Genomic DNA, 12,504 nt, shown 5'->3' on the forward strand with positions numbered 1-12,504 from the left:
TCTCCCCCACCCGTCAGCGAGGAGAGGCTTTATAACCCTGGCCTCTGCTCTTTTCTAAGCTGGAGAGGTCAGGTCCTTGGTCCCCATTGGTCCCCCAGCCTGAAATCAGGGCTGGGAGGAGCCTCGCTGGCCTGTTCCCTGGGCTTCCACGTTCAGCTGCTCCTTACAGAGCTATCGTCCCCATTGTAACTGGATCTGCTCACCATCCACGTGCTTGGCCCTGGCTGAGGCATAACCGCCACCACCAGTGAAGGCTGGGGACCGTGCCTTAGAGAAGCACTTGCATCAGCCCAGGGAGATAGCCATAGAGCTACAGGTCCCAGGTGCATGCATGAACATATATGTGGATGAGGATGTGTGTAAAATCTATATATTAGGAGAAAAAGACACCCCCATAACCTACCCCCTAACTTATAACAACCCAAAAGCCACCATCTCAAGAAAGTGTATTTCCTCTTTTTCCTTTTACTGACTCTTTTCTAGAATGTTTAACATAGTTTATATTTAGAGTCCTATTCCTTTCCATTAAATCATACTATGAGTGTTTCCCTCTGTCACTAAGAATTCCCATGTGTCAGTAAGTGCAGCAGAACTGTCTGTCCTGTGGATGTATCATAATTTACAGAACCAGTTTCTTGATGCAAAACATTTAGATAGTCCTCTCTTATTTTCCATCTTAAACCCAATGGCAATACACTTTGCAAAGCATGAATTTTTGTTGCTGTTTCAGGTGATTTCTCCAGGATCAATGACTAGAAATGGAGTTTGATCCTTGGGGTGATATATTTACCAAAGAATGTGTGAGAGAAGGAAAGGTACCCATTTTTGAAAATCCCACATTTTTTGAGCACTCTAGACAGCATATATTTTAGACAATAGCATGTAAATACATGAAATATCATGAACATTTTTGTAGTGCTTTACATTTTATAAAGTGCATTCTTAATTTTATCTTCATAACAAGTTTAAAATAGTGCATTCTTCTATATACTGGTATCTAGAACAAAAGTAGTTCAGGAGCTGGTTTTCTGAGTTGGCAACCCACTTCTTCCATTGCGTGAAGTTGTTCTGTTCTTGAAAAGAAGCAGATACAGTTTCAAGTGGTTAAGAACTCAAGCTTCAGCAGGAGATCAAGCACTGCCATGTAAATTTGGTCTTGTTAGTCTTTCTCAGCCATAGTTAAAAGAGGCTGATGGAGCAAGGGTGGGGATGGTGTGTTTGGAGTTACAGCGGAAGTCATAAAGGGAAGACCATCTGGTTAAGAGCCGTCGTCATGGAGGCAGCAAAGAAAACATAACCATCCCTCTCTGTCCTCCAAAACTGCAATTTCCTGCTACCATCTCCCAACTTAAATGGAAACCAGCTGCCTGGAAGCTCAGGAGATGCAGAGTAGGGTCAGCCTCCCCAGGGTAAAGAGGAAGACAAGGAAAGGATTGACAGCCAGTGAAGAGATTCACAGGGCAAGTTCCCAAACAAAGGAACTTCAGTCCTCTGGGGGTTTGGAGCCCAGCATGGTGGCACATGGAGGCATTCTACTTCACCAACCTGGAAGCTCTCTGAAATCTCTCCTTTTAAGATTTTTATGGAGACTTCATTGCACAGGCATGATTCATTAAATCCTGAGGCACTGTGAGAACCCCACTTTGACTGAATCTATGTCAACACTGGACAAGGATAAGTGATACTCAAAAAGATCGTCTGACTCATAAGAGGTCTATGGATGGTGACTACAGAGTAGCACCATTGCAACTGACACCAAGGAAACGGGTTAGAGAGGCTGCGGCACTCCCCAAGGTGGCCTAGGTGGTGGGCGGGGGCTCAAGTCACCCTGCAGGACCACCCTTCGTGTTGTCCCCTGTCTACTCCAAACCAGGTCGTCATGCTCAGCTCACAGGTACCCAGGGGGCTCCCATCTAGCAGGTGGGGCTTTCTTGCACCCTCATCATCCCCATGGCTAGATGTAGCTAGGGCTGGAAAAAGCAGGTCCAGAAGCTTTTGGGCTCCAGCCGGCCCTGGAGGAGTGGGGAGTTGGGAAGCCAGGCCATGCTAATTGAGACACACAGTCACTTTCTGGCTCCTCAGAGCATCTCCAAGAACCCACTTCCTTTGACATTTTGGTGCCTGTGACAACTTCCTCTGGAGAAGCCCTTGCCTGCTACATCATCAAGGCCTAGGTGTACTTAGCTGAATCAGCCTTGGCTCTAATTCCTTCCCTGGGTGTCACCACGCTCACTCAAGGCACACATGGGCATCCAGGGCCAGCTGAGGACCCTTCCAGAATTTCCAGAGAGCAATGCTGCAGCCTCCTGACTGGTCATTGGCCAGAGGGCATGTGTAGCAACCAGACCTCAGTACAATGTCCCCTGTCCCCTTGCCCAGACAGGCAGGGGAGCCAGCAGAGGTGACCAATGCTCAGACTGTGTCACTGTGCCAGGTCTCCAGCTCCATCAGCTGGTCCTGAAAGAAAGGGCGTAGAGGCTGTAGCCCAGGCAGCTGTGGCTGTAGCTGCTTGTTTGCATTGCTGAGAGGGTACCAGCCCCCCACCCCTAGTCCCCCTTTCAAAGGACTGGTTTGCAGTGGGAGGCCCCTGCACCAGAGCAGCATCACCTGCACAGGTGAGAAATGCGGGCTTTCAGGCCCAACCCAGCCCTGCTGACTCATAATCTGGGTGGTGGGGGCAGTGACTCAGGGAGCTGGGGTATGACAAATCCCGTGCCCCAGGCACTTCCCATGCACACTCAACTGTGAGAACCAGGGCCTCAGCTGTCAGTCTTTTAGGCTGGGGATTTACTATCTCTGTGTTACAGATAAGTAAAGGGAGCTTTGAGACATGGGGTGGCTTGCCTGCAAAATTCTTTCCTACACCACAGGTGTCATCATCCCTCGAGATGAGAAAGGTGGAGTACCATACCATTTGAGGAGACTAGTAAGATTCCTAATAGTATTTACTGCCTCCCCTCCTTAGGGCCTTGTTTCTTGTACTCAGTGGATGATGAGTACATTTATCTGTTCCCTCTTTATCCACAGCTCGGCAAATTCCTCCCAGTTGCTGCTGGGCTCTGGAGCCTGATCCTGGCCTTGGTCGAGCAGGGACCCTGTCTCACTATCAGACAGAATCCACCTTCTTTTCTTTCAACATGAAGATCACTGGGCTTGATGAAGGGACTTGTGCAAATCAGAAGTTAAATAATATATACATATGTATACATACATGTATGTATGTATACATATGTATATGTGTATGTGTGCGTATATATACATGTATGTATGTATGTATGGTAGTGCTTTAGTTGCTAAGTTGCATTCAACTCTTGTGACCCCATGGACTGTAGTCCACTAGGCTCCTCTGTCCATGGGATTTCTCAGGCGAGAATACTGGAGTGTGTTGCCATGCCCTTCTCCAGAGGATCTTCCCAACCCAGGGATGGAACCGCATCTCTTGTGTCTCCTGCATTTGCAGGCAAATTCTTTACCACTAGCGCCACCTGGGAAGCCTATAAATATTATAGTTGAGAACAACAACAACAAAAAATTCCATGGTGGTCTGTTGGTTAAAAATCCAGCTTCTACTGCTGTGGGGCTGGGGGTGGGGTGGGGGATCCATCCTTGGCTGGAGAACTAAGATTCCATCATGCAGATGAGATGCAGCCAATATATTGTGGTGTTGGAGAAGACTTTTGAGAGTCCCTTGGACTGCAAGACGATCAAACAAGTCAATCCTAAAGGAAATCAATCCTAAATATTCATTGGAATGACTGATGCTGATGCTGAAAACTCCAATACTTTGGCCACCTTCTGTGACAAGCTGACTCATTAGAAAAGACCCTGATACTGGGAAAGATTAAAGGCAGGAGGAGAAGGGGATGACAGACAACGAGATGGTTAGATGGCATCGCTGCTTCAATGGGCATGAGTTTGAGCAAGCTCCAGAAGATGATGAAGGACTGGGAAGCCTGGTGTGCTGCAGTCCATGGGGTCTCAAAGAGTCAGACACAGCTGAACGACTGAGCAACAACCATATACATGTATCAATAATATGATGGTAGATTCTCCTCTCTCCTTTTCCAGTGTGCTAAAGCCACACCAGCTGTTTCGAGAGTAGGCTTTCTCCTCTTCCCAGGAAGAGCAAACCTTCTGAGCTCTTTTTGGTGGTCTTAGTGTTGTCTTATCTGAGATTCTGGTGGTGCTTGCTAGACCAGACACTTCTTTGGCCCTGCCCCCACCCAAGCAGCAGATGGAGACCAAGTTCGAGGCTCCTCCCCAGGACTACACACAGCAGCCAGACTGGGATATTTTCCTCCCCTTCTTCCGGTCTCTTTTGAATTCCATTTTCTTAGAAATCCTCAGATCTTCAGGAGGAAGAAGGGTAGGGTGTGGAGAGGAAACAGTGGTTCCCTTTCCTCACTCTGTGCTTTGAGGCTATTTGCTGCCCCCTTAATAAGCCCCAAACCCCACACAACCCAAAGCTGACAAGGCCCCTATCTCAGAGGAGCATCCACATATGGACAGTGGTGACTTCTGTATTGGAATAAGACTCTATTAAAAAAAAAAAAAAACTCAGGAATAATAGCAGGGAAATATAGCTGGAGGAAAGCAGATACTCTGGGCTGTGAGTTATAGCATCCTCAACTTTCAGTTCCCCTCCATTGAGCACATCCCTGAAACAGCAATGCCTGGATATGAAAACTCCCTGAGTAAGGATCCAGAGGCATGAAGACCCCCTTTTCAGCCCCCTTATCTGCCCCCAGTCTGCATATAAACTGGAGAAGTCCATTTTATCAATGCCAAGAATGGCTCTATTCTCCAGAGCAGGGAGCCCACCTCTCTTCACCCCATCCCAAGTCCCAGTGCTTCACCCATGTGTAGTAATACGGCTGGTATGTTGCAGCCTGTAAGTCTTCGGTACCCACCAGACACCTGTCCCTGTTTTTATACAGTATAAGCAGGCACCGGGGCAACAGGGAAAGCTGTATCACAGCCAGGAGGAGGCAAATATGGCTGAATCTTTGGATGGGGTTTCAGAGCAGTGTGAGGACATTGCACGGTGATTTGGCCGCCCTGGGATTGGGGAGATTATTTATAAGGTGACACACAAGGGACTGCAGATGGTGACTGCAGCCATGAAATTAAAAGACGCTCGCTCCTTGGAAGAAAAGCTATGACCAACCTAGGCAGCATATTAAAAAGCAGAGACATTACTTTACCAACAAAGCTCTGTCTAGTCAAAGCTATGGTTTTTCCAGTAGTCATGCATAAATGTGAGAGTTGGACTATAAAGAAAACTGAGCGTTGCAGAATTGATGCTTTTGAACTATGGTGTTAGAGAGGACTCTTGAGAGTCCCTTGGACTGCAAGGAGATCCTATCAGTCCATCCTTAAGGAAATCAGTCCTGAATAGTCATTGGAAGGGCTGATGCTGAAGCTGAAACTCCAATACTTTGGCCACTTGATGCGAAGAACCAACACATTAGGAAAGACCCTGATGCTGGGAAAGATTGAAGGCGAGAGGAGATGGGGACAATAGAGGATGAGATGGTTGGATGGCATCACCGACACGATAGACATGAGTCTGAGTAGGCTCCAGGAGTTGGTAATGGACAGGGAAGTCTGACATTCTGCAGTCCATGGGGTTGCAAAGAGTTGGACATGACTGAGCGACTGAACTGAACTGAGCACAAGGGACCATGAGGGCAATCATCTTGATCTTGAGACTAGCAGACACATTCTCAACAAGGCACATAAGATTCACATGGGCCTCACCTGGCCAGGTACTTTGTCCTGAGTATTTGATCTGGGAGCCTGGGTAAGTGGACACAGGCTCTATGCACAGATAGGTAGGGTGACCTGCTGGCAGTTGCAGGCAGGTAACTCCCCCCCTCCAGCATACAACCAGCAGCTCCCAGGAGCCCAGACCCTGACCCACGATGACCAGGTATGCCAACAGGCAGACCCACCTGGAGGTCCTCCTGCGTCACCTCCCACCACGACCTTTCCATTCACATCCTTCTCTTACCACCGCTGCTGGCATTGCCCACTCAGCATCTCAGAAGGCCAGTCTTGGGGAACACCTCCTCTAGGAAGCCTTCGTGAGAACCCAGAGAATTACCCTTTCTGAAGTTTCCCATAGACATCCTTGTCTCTACTGTAGGATCTGTTCCTTAAAGGCAGGGACCTTGCCTTAACTCTCTGCCACGTTGCTGGGATGTAGTAGGTGCTAAAGAAAGTTTGCCAAAGGAAAGAACGAATAAACAAAATCCTGAGTTTCCTCACTGTCCTAGAACCTGGGCATCCTGGGGTTGAGTCTGATGGTTGAGTTCCCTCTAGAGCAGCCCCAGGCACATTTTTTATTTATTATTAATTTTTATTGGAATATAGTTGATTTACAGTGTGGTATTAGTTTCAGGTATACGCAAAGTGAATCAGTTATGCATATACAAATATTCACTCTTTTTCAGATTCTTTTCCCTTACGGTCATTACAGAATGTTGAGTCAAGTTGCCTGTGCTATGCAGTAGATTCTTGTCAGTTATCAGTTTTATATAGAATAATGTGTGTGTGTCAGTCCTAATCTCCTAATGTTTCCTTCTCCCCATTTCCCCTCCCCGCTCTTCCCTCTTGGCAAACATAAGTTTTTTCTCTGCATCTGTGATTCTGTTTCCCCGGCACGTCTTTATTGCTCATACTGACACTCAAAGACACAGAGTCTAACTTTTCACATGAATGTATCTGGTCTCAACCATGTCATAAGTGTCTGGGGAAAGACCTCATCCTTTCCACATACCATGAAGCCTGGGGCTGGGCAAATGCTGGTTTGCAAGAAACAGAAATTGTATAACAAGCTATCCATTTCTTTCCTTGGAGTGCTTTAGCTTGAGTGCTACACCCTTTCAGAGCAAGATTAACAACAGACCAAAGAAAAATAAATGTCTTTGACCTTTTTCTTACCCCAAAGGAAAGTCAGTTAGTAAACATCAGTTGTCAGCTAATTTCTACTTCACTTGTATCAGGTCTTTGAGGCCAGAATGTAGAAAAGGAAGGAGAAACTCCAGTGCAAGCAAAAGAGAATTATCTATAGCCACAAAGGTTCCTGTCCTTCCCCTGGACCCAAGTCAGACTCACGCAAAGCCATCGCCCCCTTCCCCCGAGTTCGCTGAGCAAAGTGACTTTTCTGACCCAATATCATCAAGCAACAGACGTGGCTGCCACTGCATTGCTGACATCCGCACCGTTGTCATGGCTTGAATTCACCCAGGACCTCGAGACACACCAAGTTTCCCTTCAGGATTCTAAGACTAAAATACTCTTCCTTTTCTCAGAGTTCCCTGCCCTGTGTGCGAATTCTTTTCTTGGCTGGACCAGGTGGGCAATGGGAAACAGAAATGGGGTGCTTCTTCCAGGACCTCTGAAGCAGGAGGAAAAATCATTAGAAGTGGGTGGGGAGGTATGAAGACAAAGCCTTGCAGGAAAAAGAACTTCCTAGCACAGCTTTATCAAAAAATACAAGAGAAGTGAGGCCCTTGGTGGTGACGGAAGGGTCAGCTTGTGTCCCTGGGGCCAGTGCTTGCACTGCGACATCTGAGAAACACCACTGGACCCCTGAGAATCCAGCTGTGCTTAAGGCTGTGCCCTGTTGGTTGTGTCCAAGCTGCCAGGCAGAATGGAGAACGTTTCCTACGTAGAGGAGCAGCACCTCTGCACCCTGCTGCCTCCCAGGGCTGCTGCCTTCAACCAGGGGACAGGCAACTGACCACCCTGCAGACCTGGGAAATCAGCAGGGAGTTAGCTGCAGCCAAATTACATATGGTGCAGGAGCAAGGCCATTTCCAACTTCAGCAGCTGGCGCTGAGGAGAGAGAACACATTTTAGAGCTGTGGCATCTCAGGTTACAACACAGGCGCTGCTCCTTCCATCTGTGAGACTTTGACCTCTTACTTGAGCTCTCTGGGCATGCATTTTATTATCTGTAATTCACAAAAATGGGCAAAGTCTTCCCTTTTGCTGGCTTGCTGTTCAGAGCTAAGAGGCAACTTCACCCAGTGCCTTCTGCCTAGTAAGACCTCCTCCCCCTGCTCCCCACCCCCACCCCAAGGCTGAGTCCCCAGGACCTGTGTCAGCACTTCTGTAGTCCTAGAACATTGTGCCCACCCCTGAAAATTTCCAAGATTCACTAGAACATCAGCCTCCCCTGATCCCTACCCTCATACTCCACCTCCATGGGAAGTAACATCCCCACATGAGAGCTGGGGCAGGAACAGCCCTTCCCTTCCTCTCTGGATCCACAGCTACAGGAGACACCTGATGTCCCCACCCTTGACCTGGCCCCCTCTGGCAAGTTCTGCAGCTGGGTGACCACACATGGGCTTCAGAAGTCTAGAGATATCAGACTGCTTGGCCATTCCACAGCCATCACCCACAAGAGCTTTCACAGGTACGATGCAAGTAAAGTAGAAATCAGCCGTGCTTTGTTCCCCTTCTGTTGGCTTCTCTCTTGATCAGGCTACCCTTGAACCCGACACTATAGGACAAAGGGTTTAGTTTATTCTTTTTTGTCGTTGTTGTTGTTTAGTCGCTAAGTCATGTCTAACTCTTTGTGACCCCATGTACTACAGCACTCCAGGCTTCCCTGTCCTTCACTATCTCTTGAAGTTTGCTCAAATTCATGTTCACTGGGTCAGTAATGCCATCCAACCATCTCATCCTCAGTCACCCGCTTCTCCTCCTCCCCTCAGTCATTCCCAGCATCTGGGGCTTTTCCAGTGAGTCAGCTCTTTGATTTAGGTGGCCAAAGTATTGGAGCTTCAGCTTCAGCATAAGTCCATCCAATGAACATTCAGGGTTGATGTCCTTTAGAATTGATTGATTTGATCTCCTTCGGGATTGGTTGGCTTGATCTCCTTGCACTTCAAGGGACTCTCAAGAATCTTCTCCAATACCACAATTCAAAAGCATAAATTCTTTGGCACTCAGCCTTCTTTATGGTCAGCTCTCACATCCATACGTGACTACTGGAAAAACCATAGCTTTGACTAGATGCACCTTTTGTTGGCAAAGTGATAGCTCTGCTTTTTAATACATTGTCTAAGTTTGTCATAGCTTTCATTCCAAGGAGCAAACATCTTTTAATTCCATGGCTGTAGTCACCATCTGCAGTGATTTTCAAGTCCAAGAAAATAAAATCTGTCACTCTTTCCATTTTTTCCCCATCTATTTGCCATGAAGTGATGGGACCAGATGCCATGATCTTAGTTTTTTAAATGTTGAATTTTAAGCCAGCTTTTTCACTCTCCTCTTTCACCCTCATCAAGAGACTCTCTAGTTGTCTAAATCACAGTCTGTAAACATCATGGTGAATGATACCCTCAGTAAGAAACCCACTTTACGCTGTGACTCAGATGATATGCTCATGGTGTGTGTGTCCACAAGAAGTCAGAGCTCCCTAAACAATATCCCAGCTGAAGGTGATGGACCCAGAGTAATATCAATAATAAGACTCAGAATCAAGCCAGTGGCTACAACTGATAAATACCTATTCTGAGCTAGGTACCACATGTGTGTGTTAGTTGGTCAGTTGTCTAACTCTTTGTGACCCCATGGACTGTAGCCCCCAGGCTCCTCTGTTCTTGGGATTTCCCAGGCATGAATACTGGAGTGGGTTGCCATTTCCTTCTCTAGGGGATCTTCCCAACTCAGAGGTTGAATCCACGTCTCCTGCACTGGCAGGGGTATTCTTTACTGCTCAGTCACCAGGGAAGCCCCTCGTCTCTGGTGAGGGCATTGCAGTCTCAAGGAGAGCTAGGAAGGAAAAACACAGGGTACTTTGGGTCTCTACAGAAAGTGGGGAGGCCACTCATACTTGTCCAGTCTCAAGACTAGACTGTTGTCTGCTTCTGATCTCAGACCCACACCTGATCATAAATAACACTTTGCTTTGCCATAAACCCCCCACCCTGCTACCGTAAGTTACCCATCAACCCCCACCCCAGATCCTGAGCTCACAGTGATCCTAATTCCAAGCTCATATGTACCCTTGAACCTCAGCAATGTGTGACCTTTCATTTCAGGCTCTTAATCCAGTTGCATACTAACCTGTCAACTTCCTGCACAGGGTCTGAGCTCATTCCAACTAGCCTTCTGCAGATATCCCATGTCTTTGCTGCCAGCTGAAACAGCACAGGGTGGGGTAGCCAGTGAGGACTCTGAATGAAGCATCTCCAGAGGCAAGAGAGCAAAGCCCAGGTTTTAGGACCCTTGGTGCCATGGATAGCAAGCAGTTATCTGGGGAGAAAACTGAGAACTAGAGAGAAGTGAGCACTGTTATAGGGGCTAAGCTCTCTGCCTGGAATGCTTATACTCTTGTCTGTGCAGCAAACTCCTATTCATCCTTCATGAACCATCTTGATAAACCCTCTCTGGAAAGCCTTCTCTTACACCAGCAGTTCTCAACCCTGAATGTGCATCAGAATTACCTGGGCCCCAACTCCAGCATTTCTGATACAAAAATGTAGAGCCCAGGAATGTGCATTTCTAACAGACTCCCAGGAAATCCTGCTGTTCTAGGGACCACACTTTGAGAACCACCATCTTACACCATCCCCACCTTCCCAGACGTGCCCAAGCATCCTCCTCTGTGCCTGTTCTGACCTATGTGGCAGGTCTGGCCAGGCTGAAGTTTCACTACCATGGAGTCAGTCACATGGTGTGACTTGAACAAATTAATCTCTGGTCTCCACACATAAGCCAAGAAATTCACCCCCAAGTGATCCAAGCCCTTACATCTGGTCTTTACCCAGCTCACCTAGGCTCATCACTGGGCAGGACCTGCAGGGTTAAGCGTGTTGACATGAGACTGCTCAGGCTCACACAGAAGAGACTCCAACCAGGGAAGTCAGTTACACTTTTCTGGAGCTTAGCTTCCAAATCTGTAAAAAAGGAATAATAGTAATTAATACTGAATGGGATTGTCACAGGGACTATTTGAATTAAAATACCTTCAGTGTTAAGAATGGTACCTGGCAAATGGCAATCAATTGTCAATTGTTTTTAAAAGAGAAATAACAGTCCTTTCTGATCCTGGCTTCATTGGACAAACTTGACTTAAGAAAGGCTTGCCTTCACCTGGAAAATTCCTCACAGCAATCTTGGGTATTTGAGCTTCTATACCCATCTACGCTGACTTAAGGAAGGTTCTGTCCTTTCTTACTTAACTCTGAGGGGCTCGGTAATCTAGGAAGTTCTAGAATGCTGGCCTCTGAATGCATTCATTTGTATGCATGCTTTTATCCTAGGAATCATACATTCAGTAAATGTTTATTAAGTGCCTACTATGTGCTAGATGAGTCTGCCTGCAATACTGGAGACCTGGGTTCGATCCCTGGATCAGGAAGATCCCCTGGAGAAGGAAATGGCAACCCGCTCCAGTATTCTTGCCTGGAGAATCCCATGGATGGAGGAGCCTGGTAGGCTAGTCCACGGGGTCGCAAAGAGTCGGACACTACTGAGCGACTTCACTTCATGTGCTAGATACTAAGTCCCAAGGTGCATTTGATCATGCTGGATTGAGGGGTACAGCATCCACTTAACCTTCCCTTGTCTGTGCCTCCCTCCCCCACCCTGACGCCTGCGCTGTCTCTTTGCTGACTTGAGGCTTTGTTTTCTCCTCTCCTCCACCTCCAGGCTCTGTGCTGGCCCCAGAGCCCTCAGCCTGACCCTCCCTCCTCTGGGGGCCTCAAACCTAGAACCCCCGCTTCCTCCCACCACCAGCCAGCTTCTTATCAGAAAGAGGCATCTGGCAGCTTCCCTGGGGAGAATGACTCATCACACTAATTAAAGCGACTCTGAACTGAAATGACTATTATGAAGCAGCCTTCTCTGTTTGAATAGGAGGCGCCCTTGTAATGGGAACATGGGATTTCTATGTGACTACCCACGTTTCCATGCAGTAATAAATCCTTTCTCTCCTTTCCCAGAGGGGAGGTTCCTGCTCTCCTGCACATCCTAGCCTTCTGCCCAGATCACTGAGCTTTGGGAGAACACACTCAGTAACTTGGACAGTCCCACACAGAGTGCCTCTCCCACAGAAGAAGGATGCAGAAGCCTGTGTAGGGTCTCAGAGAGGGATCTTTGGGAGGGGCATCTTCAAGAGAGATGAGACACAGGGCCCCTCAGCAAAGACAGACTAAGTCCCGGCCTCAAGCCTGACCACCGACAAGGTATGTGATGGTGGGCACCTCACTCTCTGAGCCTCAGTGGCCCACCTGTGAAATAGGCTAATAAAAATGGTGGTGCTGTCGTTCAGTCGTGTCCTGCTCTTTGCAACCCCATGACAGTAGCCCACCAGGCTCCTATCCACGGCATTCTCCAGGCAAGAATATTAGACTGGGTTGCCATTTCCTCCTGCAGGGGATCTTCCCGACCCAGGGACCAAATCTCCTGTTCATCGTCCTCACCTGCTGTTCATCTCCTGCAGTAGCAGGCAGACTCTTTCCCACTGCACCGCTTGGGAAG

General features: G+C 47.8%; 1 protein-coding gene across 3 annotated transcripts in view; it reads left to right on the plus strand.

The window, feature by feature from the left end:
• Positions 1–12,504, plus strand: part of GYPC (glycophorin C (Gerbich blood group)) — a 47,046-nt gene that overhangs the window by 31,055 nt on the left and 3,487 nt on the right. The gene's annotated exons all lie outside the window — the stretch shown is intronic.

Source organism: Ovis canadensis, chromosome 2 (assembly GCF_042477335.2).
Source record: "Ovis canadensis isolate MfBH-ARS-UI-01 breed Bighorn chromosome 2, ARS-UI_OviCan_v2, whole genome shotgun sequence".
Taxonomy (NCBI): Eukaryota; Metazoa; Chordata; class Mammalia; order Artiodactyla; family Bovidae; genus Ovis; species Ovis canadensis.